Here is a 12,554-nt window from a genome sequence, read left to right on the forward strand (position 1 = left end):
CTGTCAGGGGGGCACTGGGGCCAGGATGACTGCTCCTCCAGTACCAGGGTGTTGAGCCCCGCCCCTAGCCCACTCCTCTCAGGTCCTGTCTCCTTTACCCTAAAATCCTTGCACTGCACCTTCCTTTCTCTCCCAGAGCCCCAGGTGCCCATACCACTGCCAGACACTTCAGAGACCCTGGTCTGAGCCCTGGGTCTGGCCATCAGCCTGGTGGGTGTCCTCATGGGGACTGTCCTCATCGTCACAGGCACATGCTTGTCCAGTGCCCCCAGCTGCAGAGCCCGGGGTCTGGCGGGGAAATGGAAGAGGCTGAATGGCATGAGGGTGGGGAATCAGAAATGCTGTGGGGAGGAATGGGGTCTGGGAAGGGTGACAGGGACAGGGAGAGGACAGGGAACAGAAGAGCAGAGATGAGGGGAGGGGTGAGGTTTTGGGGAGGTGACAGTCAGAGACAGTATTCTAGAATTGTGAGCCTGAGCAGACTTGGTCATGTGGTTTTTTTCTTCCATAGGAAATGACCCTTCTGAGAAAAATGGACTGTGGGAGATTCTTACGATTCCTCAAAGTTTCTGGCAGCCCTTTCATGCTCCCTGCCACAGTCCTAGTACATCCTCCTGTGCTGACCTGGAATGGGATCAGCCTCTGCCCCTAGGTCTCCTCCTTTCTGTCCCCAGTACTCACAGCAAGACTTGTGGGGCACCACCTAGCAACCCTGCTCTCCTCAAACACACACTTGCACATGCATGGAGACACATACACACATAGCCACACAGGGGTACACACATGCACATAAGCACACATACACATACATACAAACATACACAAGCACACTTTGTGGCTCTACCCAAAGCTCTGGCTGGCAGCAATAAATTTATTAGTGATGTTCGCACTGAATCCTCTCATCAGTCCATGGCCGGTTCCCCCAGGTGTGAGGGATGCTGGGACTTGGGAGAGGGGATTCTGGGTGATGGTCACCGAGCATGACCACCTGGTCATTTGATTGGCAGTTAATGTCAGACTGGCCCGGCTTCATTAAACTCATTGATTCGGGGCCCATTGTGTGTTACTGTGAATGGGCTGCTCCCAGGGACTTCAAGGAATTTGCTTCCTGATTTGCGATTTTCACTGAACAGGATGCAGAGCTGTCTGTTTGTTGCAACTACCTGCAACCAACACCAGTTTTGTTGGGCACAGGGTGAGGAAGGTTCATGAGAATCCCAATCTTGTCCAGACTTTCTCTGTAGTGAAGAGGCCATTGGTGTCCAGCCATGATCTACAGCGTCATCTTTCTCCACAGTCCCTAGAGTCGTGTGCATGACAAAGAGTGTCCTGAGGATTGAACAGGATGACTACTTCCTCAACCTGGGGTCAATGGTATCAGGTAAGAGGGCAGCAGAATAGATCAGAAGGTGTCTAGTGAGAGGGGAGGGATAGCTCTCACCACTGTGACTCAGTTCGTTGGAACATACTACCACAGCCAAAAGGTTGGGGGTTCGATTCCTTCTCAGGACACATGTATAAGTTGTGGGTTCTCATCGATGTTTTTTCTACCTTAAAAAAAAAGTAAAGAAAATAAAAATTTTTTAAAAAGCAATGTAAAATTGTCCTCTGGTGTGGATGAAAAAAAAAGGGGAGTCTTTTTAAGAGAGATTGACTTGAATGTGGCCTAGAATATATTGGTTTACTGTGATTAAAAAAATACATAACACACACACAGAGAAAAGTAACCATACAAACTAGTTTAGGTCAAGGACCAAAGGAGTGGCATACAGAAGTAGTTTTCCAATCACAGTGAACATGAAAGAGTCACTTGGGGGCCCTTTAAAAAGTGCAGGCTTCACCCAGATCCACTGAACCAGCTCTTGGGGAGGGAGGAGGTGGGACAGGGAGTCTGTGGTTTGGACATGCTCTGGATGATGCTTCCTTTACTTCTCTAACCCCTGGAAAGCCTCCTGGGAAGTGACCACACCTGTAGGGGAGCCATCACCCCCCCTCAAAGAGCGCTACCTGTGACCCGGCTCCCTCTTGTGGTGGATTCCCCTGCTGCAGAGGCTCCCAGTCTGAGCAAGCCCCAGTCTCCCAAGGGGAGGGCTCCCTGGCACTTCTGACCCTGGAGCTTTCTGCTGCCTCCTCCCTAGAGCCTCAGCCCCACTCCTGAGATGTGGCTGGATTCCCAGGTGCCCTGCACCCTTCCTTCAGGCCTTCAGTCTGTGACTCGGCCCCAAGTACAAGTTCTGACCATAACACCTGGGACTCGGTGGTTACTCAACAAATGCTGAAACAGGGAACCAACTAAAGAGTCAAATGTGTCCATTCAGCTCCCAAATTTCTAATGACGTGTCCAGATAGAGAAAAATAAACAATACAATGTCTGCTGTTGTTACTTGTGTCACTAACATCTGTCACTTACTGAGCACGTCCCAGGTGCCCAGCACTGGTCTAACCACCTCACTTCTGTCAGATTCCCTGGTCCGCACGTTCACCGTGAAGCGCACAGTTTCCTGGATTGTTTCAGGAAACTCAAGTGCCCTCAAGAATGTTAACTAAAAATAAATCAACATAAGTGATATTTTTCTTCTAAAATATATTTTAACATGTGTAAGGAAATGCTGAACATATGTAAGGAGTCATGACTAAACAGCCAGCCACCATTTAAGACGCACACCCCGTGTTTGTAACTGCAAAGGTCAGAGTGCACTCAGGGAGAGCGGGGTAGTTGGGAAGCGGTGGTGCATCCACACAGTGGGGTAACGTACAGCTGATAGAAAGAATGAGGGTCTCTCCTGTTTGTTTTGTTTACTGTCTTTTATCCTCACCCAAGGACAGTTTTTCATGGCTTTCAGGGAGAGGGTAAGGGAGAAGGAGAGAGGGGAACACTGATGGGAGAGAGAAATATTGATTGGTTGCTTACTGTATGTGCCCCGACCAGGGATCAAACCCACAGCCTAGGCATGTGCCCTGAACAGGAATCGAACCTGCAGCCTGTGGGTGTACAGGTCAGCGCTCCAACCATCCGAGCCACACCTGCCAGGGGAGGGATGTCACTTTGAAATGAAGGGGAGGGATGTCTATGATGCAGTGGAAAATGCAAGATGCAAAGAAAAGTATGGAATATGTGCTACCTTTGGGGCAGGAAAGAGGGAAATAGACTTTTGCAAAAAGCCACACTGGATGGATCAACCAGAAACTGATAAAAATCAGGGGAAAGCAGAATAAATTAGATGGCATGGGTTTGAGGCAATGCTGAGCATTGAGTTTTTAAAAAATTTTATTTACTGATTTGAGAGAGAGAAACCACAATTTGTTGACCCACTTCCTGATGCATCCATTGGCTGATTCTTGTCTGTGCCCTGACTGGGGATAGAACTGTCAACTCTGGCACATAAGCATGATGCTCTGACCAGCTGAGCAATACTGACTTTTGAAACATATAAATGCTGCTCAATTTCAATAAAAAACAACCAAAAAATTGTAAAATTTAAAACAAACAGAAGCAAGTGAAACACACAGAGAAAATGTTAAAGTAATTAATCAAAAACTTAAAGTAATTAGAAAACAATACTGTATATTTTTAGTGGAATATATTATAAGGACAACCCCCCCCCAAATATCAAGTATCACTCAATAATTTTAATAGTCTTTGTTAACCATAATACTGTATATTATTTTGAAGCTATGTTGTGTGTATTAGAGGATAGAGACAATCAGTAATTACTGATGTAATGTAATTAGGAACCAAGATCTTCAATGTATAAAAAGGAAGAATAAAGAAGCTAAATTATAACAAACGTCGATTCTAACAAGTAATTTACTCTATATCTATAAATCCCAGCCCCAGCAAACAGACAGCCCGGAACCAGTGCTGCCTCAGAAGCAATGAGGGTCCCAGCGCCCCGACTGCAGCTCCCAAACCCCACTGTCCCCGGAGGGAGACGGGGCTTCCTGGAGAAGGACTGACCTCAGGTCTGGGTCAGGGAAAGACAGGGCCAGCGTGGTTTAGAAGACAAGGAAGTTTCAAAGACTGACAGTCCTGTCAGAAGAAAAGAGCAGCTGGCTAGAAGGGGTTCTCATTTGGGACAATTTGAGCATCGGAAAAATGACCACAATTGATGTAAATCATTGAATACATACTATGATCCCTAATAATGAACCAAGAAAGATAAAAAAAAACAGGCAACAACAAAATTTAACTGTCACCACTGGACGTGACATGTGAATTGCTAAGACAGAAAACTGGTACTTACACAAAACAAGCTCATCCATCCTGACTTTTCAGAAGGACCATGCAGTTCCCTTGGTGACAAAAGCTCTCCCCTTCAGATGCTGCCTCCTGTCCTCCTCCCTGCCTGGCTCACTGGCCGCTGCACATGCACCTGAGGACGGAAGGAACCAGACCAGAGCCGTGATCCTGCCCACCATCGCCCGCTACCCTGCTGAGTCCCTGTGGAACCTGGGACCATCGGGGGTGAAGCTCAGGTGGGCCAGACGGGGTGGGGACTGTGGGGGGGTTGTAGCCCCAGGCGCTGCTTTCCATCCTGAGTCTCTTCTCTCTTATTTTCCCTCTTGTGCAAGGTCATCTTTTCCCTTCTTGTTCTGGCAACAGTAATACCCACTGTTTACTGAACCCTCCCAAGTGCCAGATCTCATTTCATTTTCATGACAACCGTTTCAGGAAGGTGTTGATCATTCTCAGTTTAGCAATGAAAAGACGGAGACTCAAAGACACTAATAAATGCCTCACGAGCCCCATGGCCCAGCACCAATGACTGAAGAGTCACAGCTCTGCATCCTGTGGCGGGGTCCAGCCAGACCCAAGGGAGAGAAGGGTGTCCAGGGCCCTCCAGGACACCTGGTGAGTTGGGAGTCATAGCCTGCTTCTTTGACAGTCCCTCTCTGTCCCGGTGTTTCTCTGCCCACCCTCACCCTCTCCATTTGTCCCTCCATTCAGGGCCCCCGGGTGAGGTGATCCAGCTCCTACCCAACCAGACAGACAGGAAGACTCAATGGCTCAGTGGACAGGAGCCGCCTGATGCAGGAAGATGAGGCTGCATGAACTGGGGGCCAGCAGCCCCGGGCAGTCCTGGGGGGCTGGAGGAGATCGTTGGCTCACTTGACTCCCTGTGGGGGGGAGATAGAGCAGATGAGGCGGCCCACAGGGACCCAGGACAGCCCTGCTCTCACCTGCCAAGATCTGAAGCTCTGCCACCCAGAGCTGCCCAATGGTCAGTGTGGCCTCAGGGGATGCAAAGCTATTCACAGCAGCATGGGCGTGCACCAGCAGAATGGCTGTTGCATGAATCTTCGGGAAGGTGTTGGGGGGGGTGAGGGTTGAGGGACTGGAACAGCGGCTACTCACCAGCCAGGTCAGAAGTGTTTCAGCACCAGTGTGCACCAGCCCGATGTCCACATACACGTGTGTGCACACAGACATGTGTACAAACCCACAGCCACATATCCAATCAGGAGCCTGGGGGTGCTGCTGGGGTCCAGGTGTCATGGATGGGGCAGGTGGACAGGTGATGAGGGAGACTGAAGTGGGTGCCTGTGTTAGGGGCCCTGAGTCCCAGGACTGGGAGGTGGCGGCATTGTGGGGAGAGCTGGGAGAGTGGGAACGTGGGGCAAAGTGCATCTTGGGTCCAAGCGCTCAGGGCCCTGACCCTCCCCCCGCCCTTCACCCCACAGGAGAGTACTGGGTTGACCCCAACCAGGGCTGTGCTCGGGACGCCTTCAGGGTGTTCTGCAACTTCACAGCGGGAGGGGAGACCTGTGTGCTGCCGCGGGATGACGTCACACAGGTGAGAGCTGGCCCGGGTCTGCCCCCCCACCCCCGTCAGGGGGAGTGGGTTGTGGGTTTACATGTGACACGCCCCCTGGCCTTTTCCTTTCCTCAGCTTTCTTCTTTCCTTCTCACCAGCCCTCCAGTGTTCACTACATCTCCTTCCCTTGGTGACCGAAGACAGACGCTTGCCTGCTCTTTACCCCCAGACTCCTGGCTCCCACTGGGCCCTCTTTTCTCCCCCACCCTTTCCTCCCACCTGTTCTCTGCTCACGCCCCTGGCCCAGCTGCCCTCTTCTGGCTGTCCTGCGGGCCCTGACCCAGCTCACTCTCCTGCCAGTTCTCCTTTGTGGACTCAGAGGGCTCCCTGGTAGGCGTGGGCCAGCTCACCTTCCTGCGGCTGCTCAGCGTCTCCGCCCACCAGGACGTCTCCTACCCGTGCTCTGGGGTGGTCCCTGAAGGCCAGCTGAAGCTCAAGGGAGCCAATGAGGATGAGCTGAGCCCAGACACCAGCCCTTATGTCAAGGAATCCAGACAGGGCTGTCAGGTGGGAAGCAGGAAGAGCCCGGGAGGGGCGGGTCCCAGGCTGGGCTGCAGGAAGACCCCTGGGCAGGGGCACCTGGGAGAGCAGGAGGCCAACTCCCTGGTCAGGTATGGCTGAGGGAGCTCAGATGGGGGAGAGGGGGTGGGGAGGATGGAAGTGGGGTTCACCTGTGTGCAGACAGCAGTCACCCGAGCACACACGTTTACACAGGAGCCCAGCAGAGGCTCATGGATGGGGCAGAGGGGCAGCACCCCCATGGAGGCACAGGGACACAGACCCCCAACCTGCACATACCTCTCCACACACATGTGGGATCATGCCGGCTAATATCACACAGCGCCCCCCCCCAACACATGTACACACACACCCCTGAGCAGTCACGCAGACTCACACCCCACCACAAGCAGGCAATCTCAAAGACAAACCCAAAGCCGCACACACTGGGTCATGAGTGTGTGTGCACACTCACCACACACACGGGCACAGACAGCCTCCTGGCTCTCCCGGCCTGACTCCCTGGAGGAAAATTCAGCCAGTCTGAACATGTGACGCTGTCAGGGGAGCTGCTCAGGGTGCTCAGAGGAGAGGTCCACCAGCCCTGAGGGAGGGGCACCCATGGGTGCAGCCCCTCCCCCAGGCTCACTCCCCTCTCTCCTGTGTCCTCCTGCAGACACAGCAAGGCCGGACGGTGCTGGAGGTGCGGACACCTGTGCTGGAGCAGCTGCCAGTGCTGGACGCCTCCTTCTCAGACCTGGGGACTCCCGAGGTGAGGAGGAGTGCTGCTGGGGCCTGTCTACTTCATGGGCTAGGGCCTTCTCTGTCTGGTCCTGTCCCTCGAAACCAGGCCCACCTGGAGCCCCACAGCATCAGCTCCAGGCCCCCTGCCAATAGGGCTCCTCACCACCTGGGGACCTTGGGCCAGGGCACTGAGAGCCCCTGGTATGGGGCAGACCCAGGGAGGGTGAAGTGGGGTGCTGGGACACCCCAGGGGAGGGGAGGGGCTGGGGTTCGTGGGCCTCCCACCTGGAGCCCGTGACCTCTAGACAGCTGACGCACTCATTTACAACTGGCCTCCCAGTCTCCCCAAACAAGAGGAGAAGAGAAAGAACACCGAGTATTTTGTATTTAAAAGTAATTATAATAATTATTTAAAGAGTGGAAAACGAATTAACTACAAAGATAAAGAGAAATGCCAACAAAAATCAGAGGACCTTGGAGACAGGGCCCTCCAGGGTGCGCCCTGGCAGCCTCGTCCTGGCCTCAGGGCCTTTCCTCAGTGACTGCGGGGAGGGGTTCAGGCGGAACCCCAACTCCCTCCCCCTCACCTGTGGCACCTGCTATGAACACTGGAACATGTGGTCCCCTTGGGCTGGGGCTCTGACTCCTCATCCCACGGACCTGCTGTCGGGCTCCCCGCCCACAGCCCACTGTCCTGCACTGGGTCTGGGCCTGGCAGGAACGCCTGCTACCTGGGGCCAGGCCACTGCCCTGGGGACACAGGGGACAGTGAGGGCTGTGTGCGGGGCCTGTATTCAGGGGGCGGTCAAGACATCGAAATCTTCTGTAATAGCAGGCAGTCACCACGGCCCTGAGCCCCCTGAGTATCCCACTGCCATCCTGTCCCATCCTGTCTGTGCCCAGGCACCCCCTCCCTCCCACTGACCCTGCCATTGAAGGGAAAATGCCTATGAATGGAAGGGACTCCCAGGACCTTGTCTGGCCCTATGACCAGCATTCACTCTGACTGACGGTTAAAAGATGTGATTGTTTCCTCCTAGGGTGTATGTATGTGATGCTTGTGTTGTTACTTCCATCCCCACCAAACCTCTATCCCCCCCGCCCCATTCTTCCCGATGGGCTGCAGCCAGAAGGGGATGGCTTCATCCCTGTTCCCTGCAGGGCCTGTCCAGCTGGGGTGCCATAAAGCCTGGCTCATGTGCAGAATCTCAGACGGATCCCCCAGTTCTGCCTGGCACTGCTGCTGGGCTGGTTCTGGGGAAGGGTGTGCCTCACCCTCCCCATCTTTCCCAGCTAAAAGCCTGGAGGAAGCCTCAGATGGCCCAGCCTGAACTCTTTGCAGATGGGGAGACTGAGGCTCCCTTCCACAGCAACTTCCCTGCTCCTGCAGCTCTGGTTTTCTCCTCCCTCCCCCTCAGGCCTGCCCTGTCCTATCACAATGAGGCAGGGCTGTGGCGGCCCAGGCTGTGCCCCTGCGGGTGTCAGATTCTAAGTCGTTCCAGGCTTTGCATTGGGTTGAGATGCACAGTGTCCGCCTGGCTCCTCCCACTCTGTGCTGTGCCCCCCCCCGCCCCCCGCTCTGGCCCCAGCGGCCCCACCCAGTGCTTATATTTCATGCAAGTCACAGTGGCCCGGGTCACGGTCGGGGTCATGGTCCTGGTCAGTCTCTTCTGTTCAGGGCTGCGCCCACCCGGGCATCCCCAGCTGGCCTCCCTGACTCCCCTGGGGCTTCCCATCCTTCCAAACAATACTTCCTGGCTCCCGCCCGTCCTGCCATCGGATTAAAATTTATTCCAGGGCCTCATCCCAGTCAGGATGCCCCTCTTTTTGCTGGGCACCTGGCTGTGGGGGGCAGGAGGGGGCGGGTGTATGTGCCTGCGCACGGGTGTGTGTTCCGATTTCGGGTCTGTAAGACCGGGAGTTGCCTTGCACCCCCGACCTGGGTGCAACCTGGAGTAGCACCCCACCCCCCCCAACGCTCCCTACTTCTTCCTAACGTGGGTCTCCGATGGCACCGCCTTAGTAGTCGGGATCCCGAAGACAAAACCCCAATCTTCGTAAACCCCGAGTGTGGGAGCTACTCGTTCGTGCAGGGAGCTCGCCTAAGGGCGTCTAAAAGCCGAGGCGGAAACCAGATCGCAGGTGAAACCCCTCTGCACGCCAGTGCCTCAGGCTCCGCCCATCTCTCCACCTCTGCGACCCCTTGCGGCTGGCGCGGACTCCGCTGCTTGCTAACCAGCCTGCGGAAGGATTGCGGCTCCTAACCTGTCCGGAAACCGCTGCCCGTCCTTCTTGGCGACTGAAGCCTCACTCTCATTTTTCCCAGCCTAGGAGGAGGCCTAATGGAGGGAAGTGCCAGATCTCGTCTACTTGGAGCAGACGGCGTCTCCAGAATCACCCACCCCTCCACCTCAGTCTCCAAGTCCTGAGGGCTTCAGACTGCCCGCCTTCCTTCCTCTCTCTCTCCCTCCCAGGCCTCCTCCCATTTCTGAAAATATGATCAGACCTGAAAAGAGGCTCCGCACTCACCTTGCCTACACCCGCTCCCAGACAAGACCTGCCAGAGCTGAGGTCTCTCAGTGCGCTCTCTGCATTGGAGCCAAACCCACAGAGGTAGCCCCTGAGCACAAACGGAGGGTCCCCAAAGGTCACTTTCGGTCTGATGCTCTGAGTTCAGAGGGCTTTTCTCCACGGAAACAAGGCCATACAGTCACTCAGACAACATTTATACATGGCGGTTAGGTCCCCTGGCCAACCCACAAAAGCCTATTGTACAGCGATTCTGTGCCAAGTTGCAGCTTGAGGATGCCAGAGCCTGCAGCCCTCTTTGCAGTGGGACCTCTTCGTCCCTGACACAGCTTGTGCCCGGGCTCCAAGAAAAGCTGGGAGGAGTTTAAGGGCAGGCTCCAGAGCTGGGGGCTTGGGACGGGGCTGGGTGTGTTAGTGCAGAGGCCCAGGCATTTGGACACGTGGGTGCTGGCAGTGGCTCCAGTGGCTTGTGGGCGGTGGAGGCTTCTAGGTAGGACATCAAGGAGACAGAGGCAGAGACTTTGGGGGCTTCGGGTTTGCAGGGGCCAGAATATAAACTCTTGTAGGAGGGGCTGGGTTCTGAAATATCTTCACCACCTCCCAAAGGAGCTTGATTGGAACCCAGTAAGAAAGAGGGAGGTACTGAAGGTGTTTGAAAAGGTAAGTGATATGACAGCATTGTGGGGTACCAAGGCCCCACTCAGGGTAGATGGGGTGTGAAGGAGCTGGAGGTTTAGGAGAGGTGGACCTGGAGTGGGGAGAGCAGTGAGGTCATAGCGGGAAGGCTGCAGGTTTGGGACCTCTACCTATTACTCCCTTGGAGCTGCTTCTTAGACTTGAACTGATAGTTCTGGCCTCTATGACTTACGGTCAAAAAAGAACTTGTAAAATTGAACCACATAAATTGTCATTGTACCTGGGAACACTACATATCCCAGAAGGCCATGGGATGGAGACCACCACACACACACACACACACACACACACACACACACACACACTCTCCTGTCCTCCCCCTCCCTTGGCCATGTTGCATGCTGGGATTTGTAGTTTCAGCATGGACAGGGCAGGTGTAGGTGGAGATGAATAGGAAAGGGAGTGGGTCAAAGCAAGACTGGAGCCGCCTCAGAAAGAAGTTTCTGTGCAGTGGGGGTGGTGCCCCATTTTTGTGGCTGTGTAGCCCCTATTCCTGCAAGTTTGGTGTGGTCAGGGCTACACCCTAGCTTCTTCCTGGGCAGGTGTGCACAGCAGTTCACAGGGCACGATCACGTCTCCCCACGCAAACCTGCTGAAGGGAGCAGTCACCTCTGGGTGCTTGCACTCGGCTTTCTGTTACCTTCTTCCACCTGCAGGGCAGTTCCGTGGGCACTGGCACTGCCAGCAGAGCGCCATCTCAGCCAGGAAGACCTGTCCCGGGTCGTCCTTGAAAGAAGACCAGGCGCATCTGTGAGGGCACCTCCTTCAGGACCACCACCCCCAAACAGCTGGGAGGGTGGAGTTGGCCTCAGTGAGAGCCAGCACACCAGGCCACCTGCCCTCAGCTGCTGGGGCTGTGGCAATCCACTTCATTGGCTTTGTTCTGGCCTTTCATTCTATTAGCAACATCTTGCTTCCAGGCTGATATGTTTTGATTCCCAAGAAACGGATGCGCTGTTTTTCGAAGCATAACAGGTAAAAGCCAGGTTGGACACTGTAGCAGCCCGTGCAAAGGTCACATTCCAGGTGTCGCCACGTCATCTGTCAGAGCTGGGATTCCGCAGAGACTCAGCGCGAGCGTGCAGGTCACAGCTCTGTGTTCCCGTCCTGTCTGGTCTCCCAGGGCCTGGGCTGTGTTGCTGGGTCAGGTGGCGGGTTAATGCTCTCACTGAATAAGGTGCACCTGTGTTGCCAGTGTGGTAGGGGTTTCTTCTACCTCTGCGACTTTCCACTTGGGGCTATTTTTATTAACAACTCAAGTCTTTCCATAATTTTGAAAACTGAAAATCTACACAAACAAATAAAAATGGAAAACTAAGAAACATGTTCCAGGGATATTAGGGCTGGGGAGAAGATGGGGAAGTACCCGTGTTTGATTGGGGCCCAGTCGTCGGACAGAAAAGCCTGCAGCGGCAGAAGGCCTGGCTGAGCAGACCTGGGCCCACGGTGGCCCTGACGGTGGCTGGCAGAGACCTCTCTGCATTCCTAGTTGGGCTCCTCCTTCATTTAGTTTCTGGGGGTGCTTGGCTTCTTACTGCACTGCTCCTTTAACCTGAGCCCCAGTTTTCTCATCTGCAGAGTAGCACAGCACCTGCTCTGTGAGGGGGTCATCCCCCTTAGTGACACCTGTGCCCTGGGAAGACCAGGGAGGGGACTGCCACGCTGCCCTGCTCCCGTGTGCCTGCCCCGGTTCCTGCTGACACGCTGGCGTCTGCAGCTCGGAGCCCCCTTCGCCTTCTGATCTCAGTACTGTCATGGCCTCGCACTTCTTACATTGTTTTTTTTTTGTTACAAACAGCTGCTTATAATCTGTTTTATTACAAACAGATTTTGTTACAAAAATCTGATTCAAAACAGCTTAAGCCCAGAAGGGAATTCATTATGAAATATTGGGGTGCTCAGGATCAGAAGGAAGGGTGATTCAGGTGGGAAGAGCAAAGGCAGTTCTGGGACCTCTTGGGTTCCTCACGGACTCTGTCCCAGGAGCAGGGCTGCAGACGCCACCCAGCTGCCAGCTCTCAGTCTCTGTGCCTCTGGGCACCGAGGCTCAGATTCCCCGAGTGCCAGTCTGCCTGGCCCAGCTGCTGGGTCAGCTGTCTCCCCGAGACCCCAGGAACCCACTTCCTATGGCCGGGGGCCCAGGGAAACATATATGAACAATACATATGAAATACCTACGAAGCACTGGGATAGGGGTAGAGAAGTGTTGGGGGCACTCTTCCCACATCAGGTGGAAAACTGAGACACCCCAAGAAGTGTCCGCTGTCTTTC

General features: G+C 54.3%; 1 pseudogene; it reads left to right on the top strand.

The window, feature by feature from the left end:
- The first annotated feature begins 1,314 nt into the window (after positions 1–1,314).
- Positions 1,315–12,554, top strand: part of LOC123826625 — a 36,997-nt pseudogene continuing 25,757 nt past the window's right edge.

The sequence above is a fragment of the Phyllostomus hastatus genome, unplaced genomic scaffold, assembly GCF_019186645.2.
Source record: "Phyllostomus hastatus isolate PE091 unplaced genomic scaffold, TTU_PhHast_1.1 phas_contig_827, whole genome shotgun sequence".
Lineage (NCBI taxonomy): Eukaryota > Metazoa > Chordata > Mammalia > Chiroptera > Phyllostomidae > Phyllostomus > Phyllostomus hastatus.